Here is a 19,965-nt window from a genome sequence, read left to right as displayed (position 1 = left end):
AATTATGCGGACGAACGAGTTCGCATATCTTGTCCTAAGCGGCCGGCCGGCCGGCCGCTACCGGAGTTTCGAGCCGCGCAAGAAAATGCGAGCCGGCCCCTGCCTATTCTAATGGCGGCTCATTAGGTTCTTTTAATCACTGGCATTACGGCAATCCGGATAATTCCCGGTGCCGCGGGCCCCGAAGCGCCTTGCCGTGCGTTTATTACGAATATAATGAGCCGAGCATCGACTCCGGGGGCTCTCGACTCTTTTCGTAGCCGGCCGGACCGCCTGACGTTTCGAAAAAGCCCCCGTCTGACAGCCGACATTTTTCCCCGCAGCGGGCCCGCTTGCCCGCTCGCCCGCTCGCCGTCGGCCCCGGTCTCGGTATCCTACACGGACCCCGAATTTTTCATTTCCGAGCCGGCCGGACACGGCCCGGGCCCGGTGCGCCGCGATACCCGGCTGACAAGTGATGGAGAGAGCCACGCTGCCGCTCAGAAACTCGACAGGTACCCGTCCGAGACCCCCTGATACCGATCCGAACTCCTCTCGGATCGTTTCAGTGGCGAAACTAGCTTCTTGCCGTTTCCAAAACGGTCCAGTTTATCCTCGGGATTGGGATCTTGACTTGTTATTCGATTTCACCGTGATTCGCTGAGCAGGGTACTATTTTTTTTTAATTTTTCATAGAATTAAGTCACATTTCGTTGGCTTCGATCTAGGACACCCGGTACGTAAAGCTATGCACAGAAATGCATAGAGTACAATTTTTGACCTCTGGATTTTATAGACAAGTATATTAACCCTTTGCAATCTGTACCATTTTAACTCTAAAATACTTTCTCTCATCTACAGTATTTTCCATCTTATATAACCTAGTGCATTTTGCACATATAAAATTGAATTTTGTGATATGTCCAGTAGATATACTTTCATCGTTTTGGTAAGTATATAAACAATGATATTAACAATTATTTCAAAACGTGATAAAATGAGCTTTAAAGTCACCAATCGACTGTAAAAAGTTTGCAGTTACAGATCAGTGGTATTATTGTTCCCAGGAAGAATGAGATAACACAAACTATTATTCTCGAACAGACTCAACTTTAAAATTATTTTGTTCGGACTAAATCGAAGGATTAGCATAGAAGGTGTCGTTGCCGGTGCGTGTTAGAAGATGGCAAACAGACTAAACAAAGTGTACGGATAATGACGCGTAATGATAGACGAACGATGAAATTGCAAGGGTGGAATAATTCGGCAGGTTTTCGGGGGAGCAGAGAATCACCGGCGCGAGTCTGTTACGTAGGACACGTAATTATGATCCTAAAGTGACACGGGCATTCGACTGCAGTCAGACACGAATTCAATTTGGCCCCGGGGTGATCCGACGACAAATATTTTCGTCGGCTACGCCTCGACGAGAGACCCACTTAGGCATTTTACATAAGGGTGCGACGTAGGAAGGGTCCGGTATGCCAGACACGCGCCGTGATTTGTTTTCCCCACCCCATGGACCGGCCCATCCCCCATCCAGCATCCCCGGAAAATATTAACTCGATTCGCAGCTTGTTGAGGAAACTGCCGCGAAGGAGAACATTCTCCGCTCTCGCCCGACGTCCGCCTACACTCATCCCTCGGAGTATTTTCTGTTTTTCCTAATGTTTATTTCAATTTTGCGACCATCCACATATTTTTTAACACGTTAAAAATCACGTCAGATTAATTTTACTAGTGTTTACTGGATTTACAAGGGTGTTAAGTTAGGAAGTTCCGTTCACTATGCTAAATCATGACTTTTTATTTTTATTTTAATTAATTAAATTACTTAGAATTTGTTTAAGTTTTTCGAGAGTTGTTTTTTTGTTCTAGATGTGTTAAAACTCAAATAATGTATCACTCTGATAATGTAAAAGAAAATTGAGTTCGAGTCGCCAATCGATTCGAATTGGAGGATGAATGCTAATAATTAGACCGCGGGTTTTATATGTATTTATTAGAGTGTTGGTTAGTTACAATTAAATAATAAGGAAGGATTGAAGGAATTTTAAAATGTCAATGTCTTATTTTTATTAATATTAAAGTGATCGAAGAAGGAATGAACTGAATGACCATATAAAATCTCTTTCGCTTTATTACTACTACCACGAAAAAATTATTATTATTACTAATTTCTACATAGTCTATATTTCTATATAGTCCGTATTTTTTGCAATTAATGCGGAGATATTTGAATTTGCATAAAAGTCCGCAGTCTGACGGTAAGACTGACATGCGGTCGAATCGAAATATATGCAGAAACTCGCCGGTCAATTGGCAGCGTCATAGAAGAAGAGTACCATCGGTTCCGAAGAAGATAGATCTGTCTGGATCCATGGGACGTCAATCACGCGCGACGGGACGCAAAAATCCGCGACGGTTGCGTGTCTCTTTCGCGTCCTCTGTTCCCGATTTCATCGGGCGGCGAAATTCTTTCCGAAATTGCCACGACTGCGATCGGATTCCAGGAAACCGCGTGAAACGTGCCGGGTATGCCGGCCACTTTCGATGAAATTTGGCCCGTCGCGTTCCGTGACACTTAAAATGTCCTTCTGGCTCGGAAGCCGAAGAAAATCTCGGTACCGCGGGCACAAGTTATTAAGTAAACGTCGGTTCGATGCTTTGGCGAAACTCCTTGACGTTGTTGCATACTAATGACCCGTTTCGTTTCGTGCGAACCCGAAGGGAGCCTCGACACAGTTCGAACAAAACGCAGTAACAACTGTTGATTTCTCCCGAGCACCGAACAAATTAGTACGCGAATGATCGAAGGCCGATTCAAGCTGCTTTCTGGCTCTGCTGGATCAGGATGGGAATTGTTCGACGGTTGGTAATCATAATTTTTATACGGATCTTAACACTTTGCCGACTGATAGACTATAAATCGGCTTTTTTGTATATAGACCTGTTGTGATGGCAATTAATAATTTGCTATCTCTTATTAGATACATTCTGCAATGGAAGATAAATATTGTGTAATGCTAATGTTATGAAAATATAAAAATGTTTAAGGCCGAATGACTGGTCAGCAAAGTGTTAACAGAAACGGCTAAACTTTGGCAAATAGAATCATAGACACTTTGTGACTGTACCTGAACAACTCTATATCTGTCGAAAAATCTGTGGTCCGCCAATTATCTTCGTCAGATTGTTTCTAGCATCGGCTTACTAAAATATAAATAATTCATACATTACATCTTCATTAAGGACGTCTCTGTATCTTCTCGCATCTTTTTCTGTAATTTTCCGCTCCGCGAAAGAAACATCGGGCTCCCGGCTTGATTAATCGCGGTGGCACCGCAACACAGAGCGAACGCATCGCCGGAATCGTTCGAGGAAACAATATCGCCGGCGTGTTTCGCGTTTTATCTAGCCCCGGCCGACAAAACCCGTCATTACGCACGCCGATCTGATTTCATCCGGCAGGCGATCGAGATTCGCGAAATTGCCGTGGCAGATTCTGGACAATCTTCGTGGGGCCGTGGCGAGGCGGAGACCGCTCGTTGAGATCTCAGCTTCGGCTGTCACGACATCGAAATATTGCTCTCCGGCCGCGACCAGCACGGGAATCGTGCCATGCCGCGGCCCCGTCTGCACGCATAAATTGCGATCCGATGAATCGACCGGGGGCCCCCGTGCTATTCGATCTCGCGAATTCCCGATCCGCTTCCACGATCCAACGTTTCATCTATAAATTAGCCCCCTGTCTCGTTCTTATTGCCGTTTTCCTCTCCGGCAATTTACAACAGGATTTCGCGGTTCGCGAGATCCAGCGATACTTACGGAATGGGAGATTTCCTTTCATAAAGATACAGAGGAGCTGCGTTTATATGAACTTCATTTACCTTGACTTCGATTGCATGAACTTTATTTGTCCGAGGTTCGTTTATCAAGAACTTCAATTATCTGAACTTCATTTATACGAAGTTCAATTATCTGAACTCCATTTATGTAATTTTATTTATCTGAACTCGATTAATATGAAGTTTATTTATCTAAACTCGACATATATAAACATTTTCCTGAACTCCATTTATCAGAGCTCTATTTATCCAAACGAAATTTTCATAACTGTTTGGGAATCCTAGCTGAGCTCTTATTATCTCAACAAGTCCCGAGTACAAGTCGCTTTAATTAAACGAAGGACAATTAGTCATATTAGGACGCCACAACTGCTGCTGATTAAATCGCCTTACTATTCTAATATGTCGAACCAAGCGGATGTTCCAAACTTGACACCCAATTTTATCATAATTGGCTCGATAAGTACAGCTAAAATTTTATACACGTTTGTTGTACATATAGTAAAGTATCGCTCTGCCAAATTTCATCGAAATTGCAAGTCTCGACCGATACTTCCCTTGTTAGAGGATTCGAGATGGTTGGCGGCAGGGGCTCGCGGGGGTTCGATGCCGATGTACCGAAGAGCAGGTATCCTCTCGCTGAGAACCACTCGTCGACGTGTGTGGTCCGCTCTGGCGGCGAGGTGCCGACACTCGAAGCTTCCCCCTCTCGCTGCTCGTCGTCTTCTTCTTCTTCTTTCTTCCTCCTCGCGTTTTTTCTTGTTTTCTCTCCTCTGCCCTTCATTGTTAGCCTCACTCCTGCCAGCGTCTCTCCCTGCCAGCTTGTCTCGTTTGCTCGCGGGAGTTGGTCCTCCGGATCGGGAGGAACACGGACAGAAAGAGAGAGAGAGAGAGAGAGAGAGAGAGAGAATGGAGAGGAGAGGAGAGCCTCGTCCAGCTCGGTTTCCCGTCCGTTCTCCGTCTCCATCTCCTCCCCCTCGGACCTCGCTGGTCTTCCTCGTTCCTCCAGCTCGTCTGGCTCGCGAGCGCGTCATTATACGCTCACTCGCCTCGCTCTCGCTGGCCACGAATCTACTTTAGGAGGCCTCCGAGCCGAGTGCGTCCTCCTCCGACCTGTCCCGCAGGACATGCTACCCTCTCTGACCCACTCGTTTCGCTCGGCTTATTACCGGACTCTCCTAATCCCCCGTCCTCGTCGCACTCGTTAGGACCGTGGTCCACCGCTGCGGCGCGCCGCGTCGCCCAGCGCCGGGCTCGTTGGTACGCTCAGGTGCGCGCTCCTTCTCCGTTTCGCGTCCTCCTATCTCGTCGTCTTCGGACGGCCAGCTTCTGGATCGCTAATCCAACGCCGGCAAACCAACGGTTCCGACGAAAATCAGTCGCGACCGTGCTGGAAATAATCGTTGACCGTAATGACGAGCCTCGCCAACGCCGACCAATTCGTAGCGATCCTCCTGCAAGATCGCGATCCTGCGACTCTGCGTGCTTGTCGGACAACGGAGCAAGCTTCCCTCGATCGTCTTGCAGCTGCTTTTAACTATCTAATCGTTCATTTGAGTGAAATCCTTAGTTATTCGTCAAAATTTTAACAGTATTACGATAAATACAATTTAATATAATATAACATAATAATGGAAGAATATATACATTTTAAACCAGTACTATATGCTATACGCAAAGCTATCTTTCTTCTGCTTGTATTCCTTTACTAAGTAATTAGCGGAGTACTCTGACAGCGTCGCTCGTCATATATACTAATAAGTTCATTTCTAGTTTGCATTTTCAAATTTTTAATTCAACTTAATTGATTCATGTATCTTGGCGAACACCCATTTTTACAATGATATCGTATTTAATCTGACAAAGAATCTCCGAAGTTGATAAGAAGATCCTGATAAAGATTTTGACAAAGATTTCAATAAAGATTCTACCCATTTCTGCTTCCTATTATTTATCGAACTGAATTAAAGCAACTATTGGATAGAGGAAAACAACGCAGACGCGATCATGATGCGCGTAATGTTGACTCCTTTTCAGATCAGGTAACTCTGACCGATCACCCGTTTACGGTTTGACTTTCTACGACAGGGTAAAATTATGAAAGGGTGAAAGGTTGCTCGGTTTGAAGCATTCCCCGTGGGAAGGGGCGAGGGCACGGCTAATGAGGTCGACAATACGAATTCCCTGTAGGGGTCTTTCGAGGCGCGCATGCCGGGCTCGCGTACGCGGAGCGAGCGAGCGATTTGAGGCGAGCCCCGTACCGCGAATCTATGCAAATGAGCGGCCAATTATGTTGCGAGCCCGTAAAAACTGCGCCTTGTTAGAGGGACGTCGTGGTGGCGTGACGTAACGACGGCCGGACAAGCTCACAAAGACCCGCGACAAAAGGGGAGAGACCAGCCGAAGAAGATATGGATCCCGGGGACCCGTGTCTCTCGCTTTTTCCGAACCTCCGCGATCCTCCTCGATCCTCTCTCGATCCTCTCTCGAGCTAGCCTTGCGCGAATCTGATTCCTAGATCCTACTACAAGCTCGATCGACACGAGCGAATTGAAAATCGTGATTGTTTTACACTGCGAGATCGATCGAGATACTGATCTCTTTTTCGGTTTCATAAACTTCGTTGAAGGAGCTTATTATATGAGGAAGAATAGTATAGTTTAGTATACTCTATACGATATCGAAGTAATTTAATCATTGACAGATTAGAAAAATTGTAATATTAAGAAATTAATTGAGTACATGGAAACTATCGAGAAATCTTAATAACTACTTCAACTTTATTATCATAATTATGGCAATGGTACTCTAGTTAGGCTAGGTATCTTTATGCAAAATAAAAATGATTTCAGTCAATTATAAGAAACAGAATGCGAGTAAAAATCTACTTTTGATAATTTCAATCAACTTAGAAGAATGTAGAAAAATCCACGAATGTTCCACAAAATGGATTTTTAAATTTTTATTATAAACTCAGATAAAAAGTTGAAACGCATCATTTTTTAATCCTTTTATCACGCAAACCGATTTCCAAACTATTTCTTATCGATTGTCTAGTAAACTAATCCTTTTAGCCTCTTAAAGAAATTTCAATCGTTTAGCCTTACATCATAGTTATTCCGTTTTGAAAGGTGCGCGAATACTTTGCGCGCCGACTGTACGTCTCACCTCGTCTCGTACGAAAGGGCTTTTCCCGCGAATAAATGAACGAATCGAGACGAAATTGAACTTTCCAGCAGATTCGAACGACTCGAGGCGATCGATCGTCGACGGAGCAGCAGAGTTTCCCAGGTAATCTTTCCGCGTTATTTGCGACGGTGGTTGATAGGGTTCGACGGTCGTGCGAGAAGAGAATTTATTAGCCGACACCCGGCTGGAATTATTTGATACACGTCGAGTAACGTGTTCGCCGGCTGTATCTCAAACGGCGAGAGAGCCCTCGAATAGAATTAAAGGTTAGCCGGCCGGACGCGTATAGGCGTGTATCTCGCGTTTCTGCGCGCTGGGCTTGTAGCGCGAATTGCGTGTGCACGAAGCGGACACGGTCCCCGGCTGCGAATCGCGACGGCAATACGTCGGCCTGGTCGGAGCAATTAAACGGCCGGTTTCTTTATTGATAATACGGAATAGCGTCGTGCGCCGGCCGATAGTTTGTCCGCGACGGCGATTCCACGGTTTTCACGCTACCGGCGCGTCGGCGAGTTCTATGGGAAAATCCGATAGCGTTTCTGCCGAGGAATCCGAGATTCCCTCTTGCGTCGGTCAGCCGGTTTTAAACAAATACTCGTTACTGCGGCGGAGGATCGCTTAATCGTTTCTACCTTGTTCGGCGGTGATTGAAAAGTGTTCGAGGCTCGCTCGACGCGCGGCATTTGCTTCACGATGTTGTACGAGCAAACGGTCGGCGTGCACTCGATGCATTTAATTAAGCGGTATTTGAAATACTTTGAGAGATATTGGAGAACTTTCGCTGGCGACGCTCCACGGGACTAATAGCAAAACTTTGATGTTTTTGAAGCTCTACGACAATCGAGTAATTTTATTTCATTTTGTATTTATTACATTTTTTTGTACGCTTAACCGGAGATGTATCGGATAGGTCAAAGATGGTTGATTAAAATGGTTGAATATACAGTAGAGACTTCCTTATACGAACATTTATATTTATATTATTCTTACATTCAAACTTAATATTATTTAGTCAGTATCGTTTAGAGACATTATCACTTAGTAGAGAATTTAAGCGAAATATGTAGGTTAAATTAAAAATATTATTATATATATTAATCACAGACATTATAAAAGTAAAACTTTAATTAAGGGTGTCTGTACTGTACTTATTTATTTATACAGTTTGAATGATTACAAACTCCTTATTTCTAAAAGCCAATCATAATATATAGAATTTGGTAGTTTCAGTGTTAAGACATGTAACATATTTTTATGAGACAAGAAGAACACGAATTTCAGAAAATTCACTTATTCGTAACAATTAACATTCTTTATAATCCGCCTTCTATTAAAATGACACACGCATATCCTAGTCTAACAGGAAATGTTTCAACAAATTACATTTCCTGCAGAATTTTATAAAACGAAACATCGAATGTAACGAATGTTCCGTGTAATATTGTCTGAAGACCACCGTTCCTCCAGGTGCGAAATATTTAATTAAAGCGGGAATTCACCGTTCAGTCAATCGGTTCTACAAGCATTGTCGAAATGCTCGCATGTACAGGGAATTAATTGAATTATGCAACAAGGAGATTCATTTAGCAAACATTGCGAAATTGATGGCAGGACACCGTGGAGCCCCAGTACTTTCCCATAGCCGAAACCTAATGTATTCCGTAGCCGGTGTCGGGTCCGCCGAAGACGGAGCGGCGAGTACGAATCACACGGTGACATTAGCGTGTCGTCACCTGCGCCATAGGCTCCCGGGAGCCATCATTACCCGCGCGATCCCTCTTCGACTCGTTACGTTATTTCCCATGGACCGCGAGACACCGTCCTCCTCGCGGCAGTCGTCCGTTTGTTCTTTCTTGTATCCCGTCGTTAACGAACTTTGAGAGAGAACGATGCGGCCCCCGGTAATTGCAACGATAGGGGAATTAGTTAAACAACGATCCATCGGCCTACGGATTGCGGGCTATCGATTAGAATTTGCGGGACGTCGAGAGCCCTCGGCAGATTGATAGTGCTACTCTACCGCTTCGATTGGAAATTTCATTAGTGCCTCGACGGGCTTATAAAACGTTTTGCTTCGCTTGCTTCCCCCCCGTAGCGTCGCGCTCTATTTAAACCACGCTCGAACGTATTCAAATGCTCGCAACGGGATCAAAAAATGTACCGCTGTATTCGGGAAAGTGTGCTGAATCGTTCTGGCTGTAAAACGTTCGTCTAGCTTTCACGGTTCAGGTAGAAATTAATTGTTAAATGTTTCACATGTTTTAGGTAAACGTTTTGCAAGCCTTAGGAATATCCTTGAATCTCGATCAAACTTTATGCACATTTCTTCGTCGTTGTGCCCGTGAATGTTAGGGATATTTCTGTTGTAGTATAGTTAATTATATTTCAGCATATTTCATTTAACGCGTTTGGTAATTTCTGTAATATTCGTCGACTTGGAGGCACGAGTTAGCGATGAAAATTGAGAAAATTTATATGATCTCAATATTCGAGTAAAATTTGATAGTTTAACACATTGTGCAAAGTATTTTTTATGAAGATCGGGAAACATCGCCGGCGCCATTTTCCGCGTTGAATCGAGCGTGAAGGATTAACAGCGCCGGCGAGCGGCCGGTTTACAGCAGAATCTCCATCTTCGATTCCCGAAACGTAGAATCCGCCGCGATTCCCTCCACCCTTCGCGTCTCGTTTTTATTTTCGAGCCGTGGCCTCGAGACGAGGGTCCGCGATTCCTTCTTGTCTCGCATCTCGCTGCGCAATACGTCTTCCTTCCTCCTCTCTTTTCTTTTTCGTTCGTTCGCTCCGGCGGCCGTTCGGGGGACCTGGCGTGCACCGTTTTACGCCGGCCACGCCGGGATTGCGATTTCTTCGTGGCCGCGCGGCCCCCCGTAAGAGCGCGCTATTTCAATTAGGCCCTCGCGTTTATTCGTAAAGCGGCGTTATGGCAGCGTCGTGATCGACGACGAACGTCCCTCGTCACGCGAGTACGACCGCCGCCTCGATCCACCCCGTCGCCCGTTCCTCCGGGGCTTTTGTTATCCGGCGAGCTTTTTTTCGAGCCACCTCACTGCGACTCCTTTCTTCGCGTCGCGATAATGGAGTCACGTACCACGCCAGCGTGTTTTCCTTGGCAAATGAGCTGTATTTTTTAGCGGCTGTTAGCATTCGCCCGATTCGCAGCTCGCTCCTTGTACACGGTGGTTAGTCGGCTTCGAACATCTTTCTTCTTTTTTTAATAGATTTTCCACGATTTGATCGCAGCAATCTAGATATCAATAGCGAGAAGATAAAATAAAAACTGCGTCGTTTTTGGATAACAGAAATCATCTTCTTGCTTAAATAATTTCAATAGATTTTATGCGAAGTAATATTGGAAATTGCAAAGTTTGACGAAGTGCATGGAATTTGTAAAATTTATTTTGGATACGCCGTATGCAGCTAAATAAAGTTTGATCCTTTCTCTTTAATTTGAAACAAAGAAAACTTGGCTGCAATTTTTATTCGCAAAGTTATAGCAGTTGAAAGTAATCCTTTAATTGTCACACATGGCGAACATGACCTCGCATTTAAGAAATTACGGTGGCGAGGGTGCATTAAACTTAAAATTCAGAAATGTCAGGTTAAAGTAGAGGGTTTCGAGTTTTAATTTAAAGAAGATTGATCGTCACTGGAAGTTGGAAACTTTCTATTTAAAATTTGTCCACGCTACGATTTTGTTGCTCGGTATACCTGGAACCTCCGTGTACAGATTTTAATGAGACGTCCGCGATAATTAGCTCGTAAAGCAAGCTCTCTAAACAGGGGCATTTTCCAAAGAAGGGAAGAATCCCCGATGAAAAGTTCGCGACTTGTCTACACAGGATCGGGGGAAGCTGGAACAGCCAAACGAGGATTGTTGCAGCCGCGAAAGAAACGTGTGATCCTCTTAATCGACGCCCGAGATCAAGGAACACCTACGTCCTATAGGCGTGCGGATGTTTCCCGTCCGTGGAAACAAGACCGGCCGTCGTAAACGGGCTTTGTAAAACATCGTGCACGGGGGCGGACGGAAACCACCGTGAACGATCCTTTTCACGGGTTTAGGGGGACATTTTGCGAGTCCACAGATCTTGTCTGCGGGATTCGTTCCGGGGCCCCGAAAGTTTCCTGGAGGCTAGAGAAGTCAAAAAGTCGGCCCTGACCTACTGCGCCGCGAAAGGATCACCGGAGCGCTGCCGCGCCGTACACCTTGAAAGTTAATCGGCAAATCCTGTTTGCCCGGGGGCCCTCGCTTTCGGCACGCTCGTCCTTTCGCCCCCTTCGGGCGCGCGACCCCTGTTTTCCCTTGACACGCATCGTCACCCTTCGGGATCCTCGTGTCAAAACAGATCAGCCGGATCCGATCACCGAAACAACGCCCGGCACTTTCTCCTGGTGGAGGATGCTTCTACGTTTTGGACCTTGGGAATACTCCAAAAACTACCACCTCCCTTAAAACGTCTTCATTTTTTAGGACCTTTAACCTTGAACACCTTAATAAAAAAATAATTACAAGTGTACAGTTTGTTTATTCCGTTTTAATAAAAACTAGACCAGGTTGATGTTATTTATATTGTAAGAATTGTATCGTAAGAGAAATATATTAAATATTAGTCAAGTTAAAATTTTACGCATATTTTTTGTTCTTCAGCACATTGTACACTCTATGGCTATCACTATACTAACAATTTTATGTGTTTGTAACAAAAGTAAGTATCTAAAATAGACGTTGACACTATTAGAAGAATTCAACAATTTTATTATATTATTATATAATTTATATTATACTATTAATATATTATATCTATGTTATATTATTTATCCATTAAAATGATTCAAGAGAGCGATAAATATGAATACAGATTCTTTGTATTACAAATCCTATTATTAACCTTTTATCCTTTATTTATTTTATTTTATCCCTTATAAACGAATCCTATTATATTTTCATTTTATTTCATTGTATTTACATGAATGTCGTCTCTGCTTCTTACACATTTCTCATTATTATTTTCATTTCTTTTATATTCTTCTAACTCTTTTATAATGATACTCCTACAATTGTTATCACGTCACATGCATTACAACGGTCTTCCCGTAGATGCGTAAAAGTAAATAATAATTATTATTATAAATTGAAAACGTGCAAAATTGAAAGAAAAATGCAAGCGTAGCTACAGATCGCTGTCCAGAAGTCAGAGAAAGGTCCCAGAGCTTTTCATTTCTGTTTTCGTGTTTATGAACGGCTACAATGGATGATCGAGGATTAAAGATCCGCCTGCAGCGGCTGTTATTGTCGCAGGAAAATCGGGTGTTGTTTCTAAAAGCAGACGGTCAACCGGAACACGAACGTCCGAGTCGCTGGTGGCCGGGAAAGTCGTGCAACGTTTCCAAAAGGGAACAGCGTCTTTTCTGGCGAACGTAAACAGAACTTTCTGACTTCTTAAGCCGGATCATCCGTTTCTGGATAAATATTCCAACGGAAACGGGGATTATTGATGATTGCAGGTAACGCCTTCTGCCTCCGCTTCCGACCGACTGCGAAATCTTTTCGAATCGTTCTAAATATTTCTGCTTTTGTTAAAATGGCAGTATCTTGGTTAAAATATTTCATTTGAAAACGGTATTTTAAATGTTAAATAATAAATAAACGTTTTATTTTAAAGCATGCGTATATTTCTCAGAGTAAAATACTTGTTCGAAAGAACGTGTTTTGAAAAATAAATTATATTATAATACAATATTTCAAATAATATTTTATTCGAGAAACTTTATCCGAATCTATCATTTAAAATAGTATTTTAAATATTGTTTCTATAAATATTACCAAGCTCTGTTTTATGTAAAAAAATATTGCTAACACCGTCTTCATAATACCTTTTCTTATATAAACTATATTAAAGTAAATAAAAGACGTTCCAACACCCGAAGCGCAACAAGAAGCAGCGCGTTGCATGACGCAGCAATTGTAGTGGCGTTCTTGAACGTGAAATGTTTTGATCTATCGGTTCGAAAATATTTCTAAGTTCCCCAGCAGCGAGGCGAATCACGTTTCCCCGAAGATTCAGCTATAACTCGCTGTCTCTTGGACCAAGCCATCAAGGACGACACAGTTTTGACATCTCAGTCACGGGAAATCAGATTATCTCGGCAGGATAACGGACCCCCGTGTCCTGTGTCCGAGACGACCGCAGCTCGCCTACCTGTAACGGCTACCTGAAACTATTTTCTGGTCTAAGTGCGCGCGATGCCCTTCGCACGGCCGAGGGACCTCGAATGGCCCTCTCGATTCATCCGTACACCGGGAACGAATCGCTGGCAAAACATGTTTTGCCTTCCCCCCTCGATTCCAGCGACTCGAAAGATTCGAATCGCGAGCGTGGAAAAAGATGGCCAACCCCCTTGGCCAACCTGGAATCCCACTTTTGTGATCAATCTCTTGCGATCATGCTCTAAACTCCTTCTTATAGATGCAGTCTTTAGAAATGTCGAAATGAAAAATCTATTTATTGAAGATGCGCTCTTGGGACTTTTTTCATTCCATTTAGGACATGCTTTGTTGCTTGATCTTGGAATGTTTGAATGATTATAATGGCTGATTAAGGTTTTTAAGGAATTTCGTCCATAAAGGACACATACATAGTTGTCACTGCATTGATATATCTTAATCAATGTCAGATTTTGATACCTGACGATTTTTCTGCTCTATTCGATTGAATTTATGATTAACGATTTATACTATTTGTTCGTTACGGAAATAATTTAAATTTTCCAAGTAAATAGCTTAGAAGAGAACCGAAATTATTTTTGCAACAACCCAGTAGATCTTTTGCGTTTACGGCGCTTTGGGATTTTTACTTGCACAAATACAAGAAAAATGTGCAATTTGTAAATTTTTCTCTCACCCTGTTTCTTATAAAATAATGTACAAAATTATTTCCATCAAAATATAAATACCTAAAAGTCATGCGAAATCATTACCGTGCCTTCTAAAAAGCCAAGATAAAACGTAACCATCTGAAGTTCCAATCAACATCGTGCGTTACTTACAAATCACTCGCGACGGACAATTAATGGAGCAGAATTTTCGTCTAAATAGCGTACGAGGTTCGACCGGTACGAAATGATCGGACGAATTCTCGTGGGCGTCAGGAATTCGTGCCATTTTCATTGCGAACCGAGCGCTCCCCGATTTCGAGAGAAGAATGCGAGAAGGTTTGCGCCGCGGGGAAAACCGTGCCTTGCCGGAAAAATTGCTCGACTCACGGGGGTCACCGTGACGAAATCGATGGGCCTTTCAACCTCCTGGCCGGTCCTTTCCGGTGATAACCATCCGGATGGAACGAATCGTGTTTTCGAAACATTGGTCGCCTTTCCACGATTGTGTTGCGAGTCGCGCCGCGCCGCGCCGCGCCGTCGAGAATGACGACACCTGCGCCTCGTTTTCGAGCGAGACTAATCCGAGGACTTGCGTCCGACGCCTTTAAGCAGAGACTCCCTTGCCCTCGTCTTGGCTACAGTGCTTCCTTTCTGACACGCGTGAAACTATTTTATAGAAAAATTTCTCCTTAACGATCCTTGAATTATGCGGGACGAACATGGAGTTTTCAGGATCTCGTGAACAATTTCAGCGACGGATGAAATTGGCTCGCGATGCGCACGAATTTCCTTCGTTGGAAATTGTATAGTTTGGTGTAAATAGTGTTCACTCGTTCATCAACTTTGTCGATTGACTTCTACTACATTTAAAACAGAATTTAAGATGCGTCATTGAAAATAATTTCAAAACAGTATTATTAGAGAGTGGATTTTTGTGTAAGATAAAAATTGTCGGTAATTACTGCAAGCTGTAAGAGCTGCATACGCATTTATTTTCCTAATAATTTAAACTAGTTAAAATTAGTAGGTTAATATTTTTAAATTCTCTAAATATATTTAAATTTCTCCTTTAGTCTAGACATTTGTTCTATAGATGTATAAAATCTGCTATCGAATTATTATAGCCTTCACATAATAATTTAATATAGTTAGTTTTAACATAGTAATTTAAATTTACTATTTTTTACTTAACTTTATATCTATCCAGTCCGACAACCTTTATTCTCCATATCATAACTAGCGGATAACTTGCTATAAAAATTTAATAAACCATTAAAGAAAGAAAGAAATTGCGCACAGGTGTCGAGAAAGGTGCAACATTCACCCCATGTTCCGCCTTACTTCGACCAACGAAGGTCGAAGAAACGCTTCCAACAATTCCGTGAGATACTTCTCCGAAGGTGTGCAGCTTCTTCCAAATTGCTACAGTCTATCAAGCGCGTGTAAGAACACAGTTCAATGGTTTCTGTCGATTTTTTGATGGTCGTAGCCGGCAAGCAGGGGGTAGCTTTCGTTCCAGTTTGGTGCCCGGCTCCAAGGATGACCGACACGCGTACAAAGGGGATCCGTGTCTCATTGTGCGTTGCGGTGAGAGATCCCTGGGCCCACCAGCCGGAGGAAGGGGCCTGGTAGTCGAAGAAGGGTTTGTTTATACTCGCGCTTTACGGGGGGCCTCATTGTTCGCTGTGACCAATTGCGCGCCAGGGGGTACATCGCTCAGGGAGCGCTCTTCTTTTTCACCCCCCGGGCCCGAAAATGTTTTCAGCTGGGCCCGGAAAGATCGACGGAGCGGTTCTGCCCTTGGAACTCGTTTCCGATCGGGTTCTTTAGCCACAGTTTTTCCCTTCGTCGTGGCAGAATCGAAATCTCCTTGGTTCAATTAGCATTCTTGCGTGGCCGATCCTGTCGATTTGGACAGGAAAAAAAATGGCGCGTGCAAGAAAGCAGAATGAATTTTGTTAGAATAAACTTTAAGGTTTTTGTTCTTTTGTCCTTATTTCGATGGAATCAGGAGGACGGTCTGATACGAAAAAAAGACGAAGTATGAGTCAAGATGAAATAATTTTAAATTGAGAATGTAAGAAAATATGATAAAAAGCAGTTAAGAAAAATTTTAGTATTGCTACATGTTAACTTATCAAGTTAGAAGATTAGGATAATTTTAAGTTTTCATGGGCAATAAAGAAAAGTAGAAAACGATAATGTAAAAATGTCACCCTTAGGTTTAAATCTAGACTTACAATAAGATTTTATCATATTTACAATAAGATTAATTTATATATCATATATTCTTGTATGTAGGTATTATTATAAGAGAAAGAGAAGGTTCTGCTAAAAATAATGTACAAAACATTGCACTAAGGAACAACATATTGTCATCATTTTATCCAGCACCTTTATTTTCCAGCTCAACCCCTGCCCTACAATATCATGTCAGACATTATGGAAGTTCAGAACACGGTCTACTAAATACGAATGTTATTCAACTGTTATAAATCCAAATAAAATTCCAGTCTTCTATTACGAATATTTAAACATTAAAATAAATATTGACAAACATCAAATATAAATTATCTGCCTCGCTTAGTAATATATTGGTCACAAACAAGCGATAACGTAGCTGTGAAAGAAATCGTAGTGCAAGGGGTTAAATATACAATCCGTGTTTACAGCATCATAGTTCGATAGCAACCGACTACGGTTAAATCACAATTGCACATAATGGGTATCAGTTGTATACACACGTACACCTACCGTTATACAATATTGCTTACTTCCAAACGATGGCGTCGCCGCATTTACGCGGCCGTTTTCCAAGAAATTTGAAATCCGGCGACGCGTTGAAACACGGGCGCGTTCGTTCGAAAATTCATGAGACGCGCGCGAATAAATTTATCGTCCCGATTTCTCGGCTCGGCGATAATCCGGGTGAACGTTCTCCGGCACGGTTCACCCGTTCCAAGCGGCCACGGGATCACCGGTGGAGGAGGATGTGTTCGCGGGGGAGAGCAGCAACACGGCAAGTGCAAAGTCTACACGCATTTCGCATCGAAATTCCTAATGCACAGATTAGAGTCCTTTGCCACTCGGCAACCGGTAGAATCCGCGGAATTCCCCGCGCACGAGAAAACCGCGCGCACCTCCGTGGACAACAGCGCTGACATCGAGTGGTGCCGCGTTCACCATTGTGGCAAAAATCCGATTGGAAACGCGGCCGGGTAAAAACGCCTGAAAAATCATTCATCACGCGAAGTGGCTCGCGGAACGAGGTCCGGGGCGATACGAACATCAAATACCACCGGGGGAAACCTGATTAATAACGAACAAGAAGCGGCTCGCTCAATCTCCCTGATTCATCGCGTAATAATCGACTCCGGGATCCTCCATCACGGTGAAGCGGTTAACACGGACACGCAGCGTGGCGGTCGCGGTCGCAGGACTTCTGCCGGGGCTCCTGCTCTATAGCCTCTTTCCGCGGCTTAATGCTCCCACTATTACACGAGAACCTGTTTCACCTGCACCGTCCCGGGTCCAACTGGCTAATTTTCTTCACCGACGCGCCTTTTTTTTACGCGCGATTTCGCGGCCTGCGACGCACGGTCGCGCAGGAGGTGGTTGCGCCAGCCAACGCAGGACCTACTAGAACCTCCTTCTGCGGCCTAATGCTCGCGCTATTACCTGCCAGACCTGCTTCGCTGCGTGCAAGCCACCAACGCGTGTGCCGAACCGACCAGTTTGCTACGAATTTCAGGACTAGGCAATCTGCAAGATGCGAGGTGCAGAAAAATATTATCTATTATATAAAAATAAGTCGGGTTTTCCTTCCTGACGCTATAACTCCAGAACGCACGAACCGATTTCCACGGTTTTGCATTCGTTGGAAAGGTCTCGGGCTCCGTGAGGTTTATAGCAACCAAAATTCTGGAAAAATTTCAACAGAAAAGCAGGAAAACAGGGAAAATCATTTTTTACATACAGTGCCATCTCTGATACATAGCATGTACTACAAACCAATATGGTTTATAAAACAAAAAAAATAACTTTTCTTCATCTTTTAATCCCCAAACGAAATGTTACAAAAAACGAAGCCATCTGGTGGCGAAACGGAGTTCGCCAGGTTTGCTAGTATATTATATATATTATAATATAAATTATATTTCACTTATTGTCAACTTCGTTGGACTTACTTTTAACCTCTAAATAAGGAACTACATTTCTATATCGATGATTTACAGACCCTGTCTGAAATTCTATTTAAATGCATTTTCCAACCGGGTGAACGAAATATGCTGCAAGACATTATGAATCGATCTGAAGAATCTCTATGGACTCTCCTATGATTTCAGAAATCCTTCTCTAGCTTCTTACAGCTAATAATGTAGACAAAGTTTATCAATTTTCAATTCTTCGTCCGTTTTTTAACAAAAATCGTGGAACATCTTTAGAGAGGACATGTCGTCGCGCAGGAGGCGTTCGTAGGATCTCGACCAGCCTGCCACCGCTCGCCAAGGCCCATTGCTCCCACTATCGCCTAGAGAACCTGTTTCGGTCAGGGCGGAGAGGGCCCAGCCGGCTGAATCTCTTTTCCGACGCGTCGTTTTCGGGAAGTTCGCGACGCTCTCGGGCCTCGGGAAAAATCGGCGGTCGGGATGCGGCCACCTGCGACTCCGCGAGGCGCACTCACGATCCTCTGCTCATCTACTTAAGTTGTGGCGAGCGTTCGTTGGTCGTCGGTCAGCTCGTTACCAGCCGGCCGCGTCTCGGCGCGGAGCGGAGCCGAGCGGAGAGAGCCACGACCATTAGAATAGAAGGCAGCACGGTTCGCTTATGCGATCGGGCCATGGCGACCGCCATATTCGGGCCGGCCGAGGTGCTGGATTACGCAGAACACGTACCAATTTTACATCGGCTTCCTCGAGCCGGACACCCCCTCCGCCGCCCCCTTTCTGCCGCCACCGTACTCTTATTCGTGCGTTTTTCGCTCGCCCCGGGTTCTTGCATGTATACACCGGCCGTTCGCTCGCTCGTAAATGGATTAATGTGATTAACGGGCATCGAGAAAAAGTCCAGCCCGGTAATTGGTTCTCCTGTACGGTTTAGAGACCGACGGCGGGACGGCGGGAGGGGGGAGGGGGGGAGAGGGGACGGGGATCCCGAGGCAGCCAGGAGAACACGGTCGCATTGTTCCCTTTTTGCGTGCGCGCGCGCGAGCGCGCGGACAAGACGGCAGAATGCAGTTTAGGGGCGGCTGTAAAAAATCTGAGTGACGAGGCGAATCTCTTACCCGGGTTTCCTCTTTCTTTGGCCGCGCTAGACGGCTGTTTAGATCCGGCGAAAAAATACGCCGGAGTGGAATACGAACGATCTGATTAATCGGGCCGGATCCGCTTGTACGCTTGATAACGAAGCGAATACCGAGATAATGGCTCCCCTGTCGGCCGCCTTCTATAAGGGTGAAGTGTCTTTCCTCGATTCGACGAAACGAAATTGAATATTCCTCGCGGGACGGCCTACGGAGTCGCGACGAGTCTAAAAGGACGGGGGGGAAACGCCGTCGATGGGTTTTCTCGTGTCGCCGATGGTAAGGTAATTGTTTCGTCGAACCCTTAACAGTTCTGTTATTATTTTAGATTGTGGAAGCCCGCTCTGCGTTGTAGAATTGAATTTATTCGTTCTGTAAATGGATCGGCCATTTGTTAGAAAAAGTGTAACGATAGCGACTACACGAGCACGAGTGGTATAATAACGATGGCAATAACTGGGCTGCGAATTTTATACATTTATGACAAAAATGAACAGGTGAAAGAACAAAACTGAAGAGAGAGAATAATTCAAGGATATTATTACATCATTTTTAACTTATTAGGATGGTTAGAAGAGAAAAGATATTTTCATCTAATTTACATTTTCTTTACAATTAAACTCAGACAATTCTCATAAAGATCCGCAGTCTAATAATAACAGGAGGTAACAGCAATGACAGTAAGAGAAGAATTGAGAATGATCGCATACAATAGTGACGGCAATAAAGTAATTAAATATTGTTTCTAAC

This window comes from Augochlora pura, chromosome 10 (genome assembly GCF_028453695.1).
Source record: "Augochlora pura isolate Apur16 chromosome 10, APUR_v2.2.1, whole genome shotgun sequence".
Taxonomy (NCBI): Eukaryota; Metazoa; Arthropoda; class Insecta; order Hymenoptera; family Halictidae; genus Augochlora; species Augochlora pura.
Note: the sequence above shows the minus strand (reverse complement) of the source record.